Genomic DNA, 12517 nt, shown 5'->3' with positions numbered 1-12517 from the left:
TAGGAGAAAACATGTATTAAAAAGTCTATTTAATTAAGTAGAACGTGTTGTCTATATTTATTTAAAGTTGCTCATTTTGATGTGACGTCACATTTCTCAACCCCCCCCCCCCTCGTCACAAATGTCTGACACCCCCCCTAGGTGCGTGACGTCATTTATGGACGGCCCTAAGGCTACACGGGGGATCTTTGTCTTGGGGTCCTCACACGGGTTGAGCACGCGCTCAACGCTTAAGACTTCACATTAACCTACCTACTACTCTACACATTAACCTACCTACTACTCTACCTTCTCAACAAAAATGGTTTGCGCCATTTACTTTGCAGGTTGGCACCACCACTATACCACAATGCTAGGGTAAAGGTGTCGCTATGCTGTATATCGTTTAAAGTTTTTGGGGGGATTTTTGTTGTTGTAATATTTAGAAATGGATCAGCTTATCGATGCGCGGCTAAGCAATTATTGGGGCACGGTGATTAGCACCGCACTGCACCATGAAGCCGGCGGCTTTCACTTCGATTCCCGGACACCGCTATAACATCGGTGTGCATAGGGCTCCCCGCCATGTGGTAAAATAAAAGTTAAGTTTTTTTATCGGTGTATATGTTTAGTGATGTTATCTTGATTTGAAGCTTTCGTGTCTGCAGGAATCCATACTCTGGTTATTTTGGTAAAGTCACGTGGGTAGAAAAATACAATTCTACCTACGTGCCTTTAGTGATGTGCTGATGTTTCCTATACTTTGCACTCCCTATCGCGTCTTTTGTATTGTTGTTGTAACCATTCAGACCCCCGTGCCCCTATCGGACAACTCCGCTATAAATGCAGTATTCCGATCATGTTACTACGAGGCCAGCAACGCCGCCACCTTCAACTGGGTGCGCTCATTAATCGCTGCCACCGGAACACACGCCAAGAACCTGGGACATGTGGCGACCCGAGCGGTGAATGACATCTGACATCAGAGACCCGTGGTGGGGGGGAGGGCCGGTGCCATTCACCCCCCCAAACTCACTGCCACTCTGGGCGATTCGATAAAGCATCGTAAATTCTAGGTCACGGTTTCGTTGAAAACATTTTTTACGGTTCACTACCGCAGTGACTTAGCAACCTTTAGAGGCTGAAGGAAATCATATGAAGCTAGGATTTCCAGTGAGAGACCCAACACAGAAGATCCCCCGAGTTTGATCTTCCACGAAGTTCATGGTCCACCCTAAACCGCATCCCACTGCACAAACCATGGCAGTAAATGCGGATACCCGACGCACAAATGGCGAATACAAAAAAAACCTCTCCAGTCGTGCGCCAGAGGTCGCAATCGGGTACCCGATACCCGGCTACCCGTACCCGGCCGGGTACGGGTACTCGTTTGCGACCCTGGTGCGGCCGGGTACGGGTACGGGTAAGCCATGAGTTACTGGTGAGTAACCATTTGTCACTCATTTCCCAACGTCTTGTCTCTTCTCACAATTCAAGGTCCTAGAATCAACCCACCCGCGCCTGCAACATGGCTTCATCCCAGAGGTCGCAATCGGGTACCCGATACCCGTGCCCTACCCGATACCCGGCCGGGTACGGGTACGGCCGGGTACGGGTATCGGGTACCCGATTGCGACCCTGGTGCGGCCGGGTACGGGTAAGAAATCAAAACCCGTTTGCGACCTCTGTCCTGCGCGCCTGTGGCCGTCCAGAACAGACCGCACAAACGTACAACGACGCAATGCCCCAGATCCACAAATCCGAAGGAGACACTACGGCGATGATACGCTCCCCGCTGCTCCGGACGCGGTTGTCTGGCTTGATAACCGCCTGAATGTGAAAGTGTAGTTGTTGCTCTGCATCTACAACAAGCAGCCGTACGAAAGTAAGAAGTGAGGACTTAACTATAATCCTGGTTTTAACCAAATACAGTACTGTAGAGTTGCCCTGCTCCCCGGTAAACTCGTCTGACTGTGGATGCACAGAACTCAGAAGGCACTCTCACTCATCTTCCTTAACTTTCAACGCTTACAGGAGGAAGGCGTTTTCCCTTCATGTGACCTTTTACACAACGATTGTTTCGCGCACGATGCGATGCAGCGAGGTTATGGTTCCACCCCTGGAAGCCAGTGCCGGATTATCCTAGTAGCAAAAGTAGCTACTACATATGTAGTAGTTACATATGTAGTAGCTACGGGCCCCGCACTTTCAAGGGCCCCGCGCTAAATGCTTTCAAATGATCAATTCCGGTTCAGTGATTCTGAACTTTCTCTATTACTATAGTACTATACCGCCTTCAACTTTTATGAACTGGGTGTTTAAGGTTAGCGATTTGTCGTATTATCTGGCTGTATAGCAAATGAAAAAAATACAACTACTTTACTATGCAAGTAAAAAACGTGTTTTAATATTTGTGTGTTTTTTGTTTAATGTAGGACCCCCTTTATAAACATATGCTACAGGCCCCGCACTAGCTTAATCCCGCACTGCTAAAAGCCATCGCCACGTGCCTTGGGGTGCCCCGTCCCGCCGATGGCGCGCCTCCGATTAGCGCGGTTGGCTACGTGCGGAGCCAAAAGACGTTCAACGTGCATACGGGCACACGGAGAGCAATGTTACCAGCTTTACAACTCATTCTTTGTGCAAGCACACGCTGTTCAGTGAGTAAACACCATTTGTGAAAAACCAATAGGGCGCGTAAAAAAAAATACACACACGTCCGTTTAATTTTTTTTTCACGTATCCTGCTCATGGCCTTTCTTTAGTAATCTTATTTTAGTCTCATGCATTCGTAGATGCGGCGAACGAGATGGGAGGGAAAAAAGCTTACTCTCATCCAACCGCAGGCGGATGTGGCGAGCAGGACCACTGCTGCTGCTACTGCTGCTGCAGAGCAACTAACACATCACAGTACACCCGGACCCCTCGCTCCGAGAAGTTTAAGTTGGTAATTGTTACACGGCTGATGGATCCAGTTTTTTTGCCAGCTGCCCGGCTATATTAGACGGCAGATCCGTGGCGCTGCGTACGCACGATGGGTCACAACCAAAAACAAAAAGCGTCCGATATTGCAGAGAACGAGAACAAGACGAGGCGTTTAAGGTTAAAAATGCAGCGCAGCGTGAACTCCGTTTGACAGAATACAAGGGGGGTTACGTTCGAGACGCCCCTGCCCCCCCCAGACCCAGTATTCACACTCCTGTCGTAGTAATGTACCGTGGCGTGCAGACCTCAAACGAGGACTGAAATGATGTACGATTGTGCAACTTGGCACGATACACGAGTACTGTTCTCAACGATACAAGGCTTGTAGTGACGGACGCAAAGACGACGGTGTGTAGGGGCGAGTGCAGGTTTGTTACGTTGCGACGTTTCGGGTTTGCCTTATGCGCGCGTTCACGTCATTTAAATACGGGCCAAATAGCAAAACGGATTGTACCAGCGGCGGAGGGGGCACACGCTGGACTACAAATCCTGTTGAGGCAGAACCTTTGGGAAAAACCGAGGCATCATTTGAGATAAAGTGGCGAGAGGTGAAGCAAACCCTCTGCGGTCCATCGTTGGGTAACGGGAGCGAACGTGCCATTTCTAGTGTAGGTCAATAAGTTTCCAAGACAATACGTATATTGTCAGTGCATGTTCACCACAAGTACGTGTGGTTAATGCAGACTTGATTCCTTGCAAAAGGTTTCTATTTGGTGTTAAGAGTACCGGCTCGGTTATTGTATGGGCAGTGGTGAATGCTACGATGGGCCGTGCATCTCGTACCGTTCAATCGCTGCCGTATGGGCTCTGGTAGGGCATGCCTCCTCTGCCGGGGATGAGCTCACGGTGGCTCCGTGTCAGGTCTACACAAGGAAAGGCGAGGGCACAGGGAGACACAGAGTGAGCATAACAACGGTGCCATTAGCTCACCGCCTTTTATCAATGCAACGAACTTAGTTTCAACATCTCTAGACCACCCAGGACTGCAAATCGGCCAAAACAAGAAAGAAACGCAACACAATATTGGTGCCGGTGATACGCGTGTCAAAATTACGAGCTGGAAGTAACCCGTCGCGATCAAGCTCTGTCAACTTCTTGGTTCTTTCGGTAAAGTCACGTAGAAAGGAAATAATAAAATAATACAAATAAAACATAATAAAATAAATCTCACGACGTTTCGGCCACAACACAAGCAGCCGTCGTGAGAATTATTTTATCATGTTTAATTTTTATTATTTTATTATTTCCCTTCTACGTGACTTTACCGAAAGAACCAAGAAGATGAATCCCTGCAGTCACGAAAGCTTTAAATCGAAATTTAAGCTCCGTCAAGTTTGTTTAAACCGTCAAATCAAGCGCCACACGTTAGCGAGCAGCCACAGCGACGGGGCCCATCGAAGAATCCCCTAGCGTGCCCGGCGATGACACGCACAGCGAGCGCGCGCACGGCGGGGTCAGAGAGACCGGCGCAAGCGGCTTTCGCGCTCGGACAAAGAGGAGCGTGCTTGCCAGATGCCTCCGAAGATGCGTCTGGCACGGCTGCTGCGTGCGCGCCCCTGACGCCCGAGCGTGTGTGGACTTAAGAGAAGGGGGGAACAAATCAATCTCTCTCTGGCTTTGCCGCTTGCCAGGCTCTTCAACATTTCAGGGACGCCCTCGAAAACAAACACGGCGAGCCGCGGAGGACGCGGATGTTTACCCGTTACGTTCGGGCGCAGGTGGTGGCAGTAACCAAGACGTTTCGTGGCGGAGCACGGCATACAACAGGACCGGTGGAGAGGGCGGGGGGGGGGAAGAGTAATTATGAAGAGAAGCGCACGGACGTGGGCAGGACGTGGGCAGGACGCACGCCGCTGTGACGAGTGAATGGAAACCGCGGCGAAGATGCAAAAAAGATCGCAGTCTGCATATAAAATCACGTGGTAAACCTAGCCCGGCATACACCACGATATCCCACCACACTCACCTACATCACACTTTAACCTAGCCCAGCATACACCACACTATTTTTCGGTTTAGTTTTTTTGTCCTTCCCGCCCGCACCGCCGATTAGCACGGCCGGTTACAAGCGGTGCGAAAGAAGTTCAACATACATCGGCACACACACACACACGGCTACCACGCCGGTCCCTTCTCTCGTGCCGTGACCCACACCTGCCCTTGGGCCCCACAGCTGCTCCGAAGCAGTCACTCGACGGGGAGGCTGCGGTGCCGGACCGCAGGCTCTCCCCGCTGTTTGCCAACGTAAGCCGAGAACACGCACGCACGCACGCCGCCACGGTGCCGCTTTATCGCTGCCGTGTTTGCGGAAGAAGATTGAGCAGTGCTGCGGTCACTAAATCAGCGCCAGGTCAACCTGCAGAGGAAATTACAGGTGCGCAGGTGTGCAGGTAACCAGGGAACAGGCGCGTAGAATAACCGATTGGAGCGCTTCCTTTTTCTCCCTGTACGCATTAAATGGCTACGTTTTCATGGAAGCATTGTCATGCCAAAGTGAAATTCGAAACAATTCATGCCATTGCTTTTTGCGCGCAGAAATCTTTTTTTTTTCCTATACGGTAAAGTCTGCTCCAACGCGGATACTCTCACAACAGAAACGTTGATGAGAAACAAGGCTGTTTGCAATGCGCTCGTCATACTTTTTCTACATTTACGTTTACCGGATATACATTTACAACCAAAGTCAACTCAGAGACTTTTTACTTATCTACACGTGCCGACACATCAAATTTTGACTGATAAAGCTACCCCTCACCTGGCAGCTAGAAGACATTTCACGAACGAATTCAACGTACGACGGTGTTTCACCCGAACTGCTCCGAGCTTGCGCCGGGTAGCGAACTCGGGTGAAATCGAGCACCAGATTCCCAAAACCATACATGGATCATCGTGTTGGCTGCAAAAAACCTACGCGTTAAAGTATATGCACAGTACATCTTCTTCTGTTGTACGGATGACATTTTGTGTAGCAACCGTAATTCGATGTCGACATTTGAAATCCGGCCGATGGCTTCACGAGACGGCGAATTTGTTCAACGCGGGCCTCCCGAGCACGAGTTGGACAAATGGCTTATTGTGTTGGTGCCTCCCGCAGACACGTTGGAGATTATTCTATCTTGCATGTACGGAGTAGGTGGCCGCACCTTCGGTGAGCTGTGCGGACGCAGTTCACAGCGGAGCATCGTTTGCGTGGCAGGGTAGAGCCCTAGGTGGTAGTTGAGAGGAATAGTCTTGGATCCAGTGTTTGTTAGATCGCAAGGCAGATTTCCCAGGTATTTTTCCACTGTAGTTCGATGCTTTCTGAGGTTCGATGAAGAGTGGCAGTGACAATCTACAAATGCTTTCTTAATCAATGGGGAGAGTGGCATCGTATATTCTTTATTACTGCATTGTTACACAGGCAGTAATAATTTAGTAATTCAGTCAGGAATAATGTAATACATTCTGCCAAGTAAATGCCTGCCTCGGTATCAAAATACATGTGAAGGTTGGGAATGTTTAGCCGAACCGTGTTTGGAAGAAAAATAATGCAGTGGGAAAAAACCAGCATGCCCAGAGAAAACCTTTCCATGAAGAGATAACAAGTTCTGGTGCACAGCAGGTAACACACTTCCTGCAACAAATGTGACCATGTGTTCTGGCGTATTAGCGAAGCAGTTAACATCAACAAATTGTCACAAAACAAACCTCGCCAAAATCTACACGCACATTCACGAACAGAGTGTGAATGGCTGCATTTCAAACGCCAAAACTTGGCACCGCATCCGAGTTATATTTGCCCATTCGGGGCTCCAAGTTTCCACGGCCCCCCCCCACCACCACTTCATAAAACATCGTCCAGCCATGCTACGTCCTACATCCTTCCCTTTTTTGTAACAGCTGCATTCTCAGTAGCCTCGTTCTCCATCTCGTTCCAGCAGTGGTGAGATCCCGATCCTGACGCCTTTATATTCTGAGTTTGCATGTTCTCCCCGTAGTCGCATTAATTTTTCCCTGGGCCCTCCAGTTCTTCCCTCCTGCGTTCAGAATCAACATCGCGCGTTTTAGAGTATTTGGTGTGCGATAAATGTCCACGTGAGAACTTTGTTGAGCTATCATTTGTGGCCAGGTTGCTTCTGAAAAGGAGCTATGTGGCTCAGGTGGGTCTTACCCTGTTAAAATAAAAACAGTTTTATTTTTGTTACATTTATTTTATAATTCGAAAACCCAAAAGCACAATGCGACATCCGAGGGAGAAACACAGGCCACGAATTGTATAACAGTCCAGAGCAATGACCTGAGAGAGAGAGTCGTCACCGCACGCCGACAACAAAGATACGGTGAACGGAGACTGCTAACGAGGCAGCAATGATGCAGCCGGCAGCAGCAGTTGTTTCGTCTGAACGACATTTTTTCTAAACTTCACATTCACAGCCAACTCAAAAAAACCACGAGAACTCTTTAAGAGCGGAGCTTGAAGGCCGGCTTTCAATTTCACACGAAAGAAACGGAGATCTAACAGGAGAAACAAAGTGATGGCTGGCGTGGTGGTATTGACGGCATGACGTCCTCTTGACCTTGATTACTGTACAGCGATAGTAAACAAACCGCCAACGCCATAAAAGCTGTGCCGACAGCCAGAGCATTGACTGCAGAGACGTCCAAACTAAAACATCAGCAACAAGGATTTCCTGGATAAAGTGAAGTAATATAAATAATAGCGTTATGCAAACATTATAGCCTCTCTGGAGTTTCAAGACGTTTCCCCGGAGGGTCCTGCGTAGGCTCTATCCCATTCATGGGCATCTGGGTTCGTGTGGAAGCAAATTGATGAATCCTGAGAAAACCGACTCCACAAAGGAGGGTGCCAAACTCAAGGATGCTGTCTACTGGCCACCTCACAATTCCACACCTACGATGCCTGGCAAGTCAAGGTGGTCACCCATTCAACCACTAAGTAAGCTGAACCCACGTTAGCTTCTGAGATCCGATGAATTCAGGGCACAATTAGGGGTGATTGTGATTTTTTTTTTAAAGCATAAAGTAAATACGAAGCAAGCCTCGTGCGGAGTTGCGAATGCAGCATTGCGCCACAGTTGGCTGTCACGAGGCGACTTCCTTTTTCTGGTTTCTCTACTTCCCAATGGCAGGATGGCCGTGTCGTGCGAGGGCGAGCTTTACGCGAGCGAGCATGGGCTAGCGTGGGCGAGGTGTGCAAGCAAAGGCCCCAGCTTCGGGACATCCTGCGCTGGAGACAATGCTGTTGCGCAAGCTGGCGACCGGAAAGCCAAAGGCCAATTGCTGTGTCGGAAAGGAAGCTGCTGCGACCGGCACGTCCATCACTACCACGTCCACAACGAGACGCTCACCACCGCGCTGACGGTGGCTTCTCGAGCCAAATGCCGGATCGGGGGCGGAGGGGGGAAACGGGAAAGCGTGCAACACGCACGCCAATTAAATTCTGAAAAAAACGATTATCAGAGTTATGTTCAGTCGTGGCGATGGCACGAAGGTGCACATTGTTGTCCGTCAGTCGAGTCGCCCTTGAAAAAGATTCTGAACCGGACATTGCTCAGCTTCGCGTATACGTCTATAGGAGTTTGGGAAATGGTCCCCTTGACAGAGAGCAGTAAGCCAACACCGCAAGGGCTCACAGACAAGACCGCACTTAATAAGCCCCATTACCGCTTCATACCCATGTCCCAGCACGCTTGCCACACCGCATCCACGAGAAATCTTTTTTGGGCTGCCATCAGCTGCGCCGTGTGGCGGCGGTGGTAAAGGGGCCTTCCATGTCACCCATAATGCACCGCAGAGTTGCCGGTTACCATCACACGGGCACAAAATGAATGTACAAATAAAAAAACCCACGGAAGCTGCGCATGCAAAACTATCATTTAAAACGTTTTGGAAAGCGACGTCGGGAAAAGGAGCCTGGTGTTCTCAAACTGCAGCCATTAATTTTCGTCATTATACCGCCACAAAGTCCAAGTGCTCATTTCCTGCTCACACAGCACCGAGCCAATGGAGAAACAGGATATTTACCGGGAGGATGCTGCTCTGGGGATGTTTGATGGATTCCCTGTGATTATTGTGCGCGTGGGGGTGAAAGGAGGTCGGAAAGGGAGAGTCTAGTGTCCCTGGCTAATCCAGGGTGGTCACGATGTGGCCGACAGGCCGGGGCAGAGCCGTCTCTCTCCCCCTGCCTTCCACAGTCTGCAGCCAGTTTCCCCCAATCTGGTTTATGCCACAATCTTAGAACGCCCATAATATTAGGTTTTTTGGGTTAGATCGCGTAAATATAAACGTGTCGTCAGAACGGTTCCCTCCACTGCCGTGACCTCGAGACAACGCAACTGTTGTTATTTTTTTTTCTCCCGCTGCCTGCAAGCAGAGATGTGCACTGGAAACTATAATACTTGATCGTAAGTACATCGGGGTGCCATGGTGGCACAGTACTTGCGCGATGAACCCGGGGATCAGAGTTCGATTCCCGGACAAGGCCAACATCAGTGGCGAGTGATATTCGAACCGGTCCGTGTGCTCTCCCTTCACTAACCCACATTGAACAGCGCGCTAAGGTATGGTCACAAAATCCCCATGCCTGACAAGGAGTCCATCCACCAGATGGACTGACAAAGGAGGTGAAAATTATTATTTTATTTTATATTCAACCCTGTTTTTGGCATTCAGCTCTTCGGTCGTTTAGCTGTCGTTCATTTCTATTGGTTGCTACGACGCGAGCAAAGCAAACGTCGCGCACAACGAGAGCTCTGAATAATTCAAGATATCTATTTGAGGGGAGACCTTTTGGAAAACACGGCCGATTATTTATATCCTGGGCAGCTGTCAAAGCCGGACCGGAAATCAAAAATGGATTAAATAAAGGAGGCGGGCGAGAGAGCGGGTTGGGACTGCTTTTGGAGAAGCCGAATTTGTGTTTGCAGATCAACTTTCCCGACACAGAATAGTTGCCAATCACAGCACAACAACAACAAGGACAACAACCGCCATTCGCCACGAAGACAAAAATCACCCCCCCCCGTGTAGCCTTAACAGACTGTTGGGGCAAGTGTTGTTAGCGAGCACCTATGAAGGCCGGCACGGCACACGAGGTAGTGGGTGGCCAGCACTACGCCCGGCCGCCTTGGTCTCCCCAGTGGCGATGTTTACACATCGCACCAGGTACTCATTTGAGGCTTAGTCGACCTAGGGGAGGCTCAGGACCTGATTCAGATGTTCGTCGCTGGTGTTGACCGTGAGCGGGAATCGAACCCAGGTGGCCGGGTTCGTAATGCAGAGCACTAATCGCTGCACTACCACTGCCCACTCTATATACTCGCACACACACACCGCATGCACACATCCGTCCGGGTATCAGGTACACGTTCACCCCCTTCAAGAAACCCCTGCGGCGTGCGTTGTAGTTCATCAAGGAGCACATAAACCATCACGCATACGCCGGTCATCCTCGCAGCGGGCTTTGTCTAGCCATTGGTCGTCTGGAATGCTCTTCCTTCCAATATTAGGAAGCCACTGGAGGCTATGCACTTGTAAAACCAGATTGAAAACGCAGTGCTTGAGAACTGCTTTTGGTGTTTAGTTTGTTGTCCTTCCGCCGCAACCTCCCGATTAGCACGGTTGGCTACGTACGGTATGACAAAAGTTCTACGTACATGCCTACAGTTCATTGCGGGCACAATGAAAAAACAATCTTGCAGCCTAAACCCTTAGCGCTTTAATAAAGCAGAAGGCCAAGCAGTCACGTCTCATCGCACTCTGCTGACAAACACTGCGCTTGCCAAGGAAGAGTAAAGTAGCTGTGAGCAGGTTTCTGGGGCTCTTACCCGACTGGAACCCTTGAACCGTGACGGCGGGAAAATAAAACTGTCCTTCAGCTGCCAAAGTGTGCGCACACTGGCCTTTGACGTGAACTTTACGGACGCCACTCTTAGATATCGTCCACTCCACCTTCGTACGGACAGTTGGCACGAGTTTGCAGCAGCAGCAGCAGTAGACATTTATTCAGCCATGGAAGCATCGCCGAATACCGGGACTCATTCCGGGGCGGTCCCTGCATCGCCGAGACGGTTTGGCCAATTCCGTTCACGCACGTTTTTCGCACGGGGGTCCAACCTGGAGCACTCGGAGAGTGTACGCTTGCGGTTAAAACCCGCAAAGTCTACACCAGGGGTGGGGAACCTTTTTTCTGCCAAGGGCCATTTGGATATTTATAACTTCATTCGCGGGCCATACAAAATTATCAACTTATTTGGTCAAACATTTAATTAACTCGCCCCTAATGCGATGGCTGGAACTGCTTCTCTCTTTGGCGAGGCGTGTGATTATGTTAGCCGGTATTGATGATGTTGCTACTCGCAACTGCTTTTCCAGGTTTGCTCCTAGATTTATTGAATTTAGAGCCCCACCTGCGGTTACCTTGGCAGGGCCAGACCAAATGATTTCGGGGGCCTCATACGGCCCGCGGGCCGGACGTTCCCCACCCCTGGTCTACACGGACACAGTGCACAACTTTTTGGAGTATCACGAATCCACTCGATTCACCCACCCCCTTCCCCTCCCTCCTTGCGCTGGATCACAGGTGTGCGCCACCAAAGACAAAGATCCCCCATATAGCCTTAACAGACTGTTGGGGCAAGTGCTGCGAGCGGGCAAGTGCTGTGAGCGAGCACCTATGAAGGCCGGCACAGCACATGAGGGGATGGGTGGTCAACAGCACGCCCGGCCGCCTTTGCCTCCCCAGTGGTGATGTTTTACGCACCACACCAGGTACTCATTTGAGGCCGAGTCGACCTAGGGAAGGCCCACGACCCGTTCAGATAATTAATTGTTACTGGTGTTGGCCGTGAGCGGGGAATCCAACTCGTGTCGCCGGGTTCATAGTGCAGCTCCCGTGTGCGCCACCACACACACACATGCCTGCCTAATCGCCAAACCCCAGCCGCGTGCTGCATGAATAACGAGCTGATGATGCACAATCAGCGGCGCTTTCAAGGCCTCAATTTACCGCGGCGGAAGAGCTGACGCTGCACCCAGCGGGGCGTCAAGGCGACGCAGGGATAACGGGAAGCTGTCCATGCAGTCACTGCCATAGACGACACGCCTGGACACAGGCCAGTCACAACAACGCCCGTGTCCTTCCACGCCGCGGTCCCTACTGACGAAGCAAAAGGCCTTTGTGTGCACCCCTTGTATGCGAGTATGTATGTTGAACTTCGTTTGCACTGTACGTAGACAACCGTGCTAATCGGAGGTGCGGGGGAAGGACAAACTAAAAACGCATAAAGGAGTTCTAAAAGAAATGAGTTTTCAATCGAGATGATTTTAAAGTGCACAGAGGAAGGAAGAGCGTTCCAGGTGGCCGCAGAAGTGCATCTGAAAGCGCCGCGCGATGTGGTGACCGCCTTTGTTCGATGGGTTGGCCAAAAGCCGCTGCTTAAATTGGGCAGTTGAAAATCACGTAGGGACAAGAAGCGAGCGGCAGATGAAAGTCACAATGGGGCGCCGAAACGGAAACGCGCTCCCCCTCCACGGGGCCCTGAACTCCGCGCCC

At 50.5% G+C, this 12517-nt stretch overlaps 1 protein-coding gene across 3 annotated transcripts in view; it reads right to left on the bottom strand.

The window, feature by feature from the left end:
• The window catches only part of TPST1 (tyrosylprotein sulfotransferase 1), a 60886-nt gene that overhangs the window by 21243 nt on the left and 27126 nt on the right, over positions 1 to 12517 (bottom strand). For 2 of the 3 annotated variants that reach the window (XM_078873769.1, XM_078873772.1), the window contains exon 2: positions 3748 to 3827. The exons of the other annotated variant lie outside the window; for it this stretch is intronic. The gene's annotated coding sequence lies outside the window, so the exon portion shown is untranslated. The remainder of the gene's footprint in view (positions 1 to 3747; positions 3828 to 12517) is intronic. 3 annotated transcript variants of the gene reach the window in all.

The sequence above is a fragment of the Lampetra fluviatilis genome, chromosome 37, assembly GCF_964198595.1.
Source record: "Lampetra fluviatilis chromosome 37, kcLamFluv1.1, whole genome shotgun sequence".
NCBI lineage: Eukaryota > Metazoa > Chordata > Hyperoartia > Petromyzontiformes > Petromyzontidae > Lampetra > Lampetra fluviatilis.
This window is presented reverse-complemented; position numbering and strand designations above follow the sequence as displayed.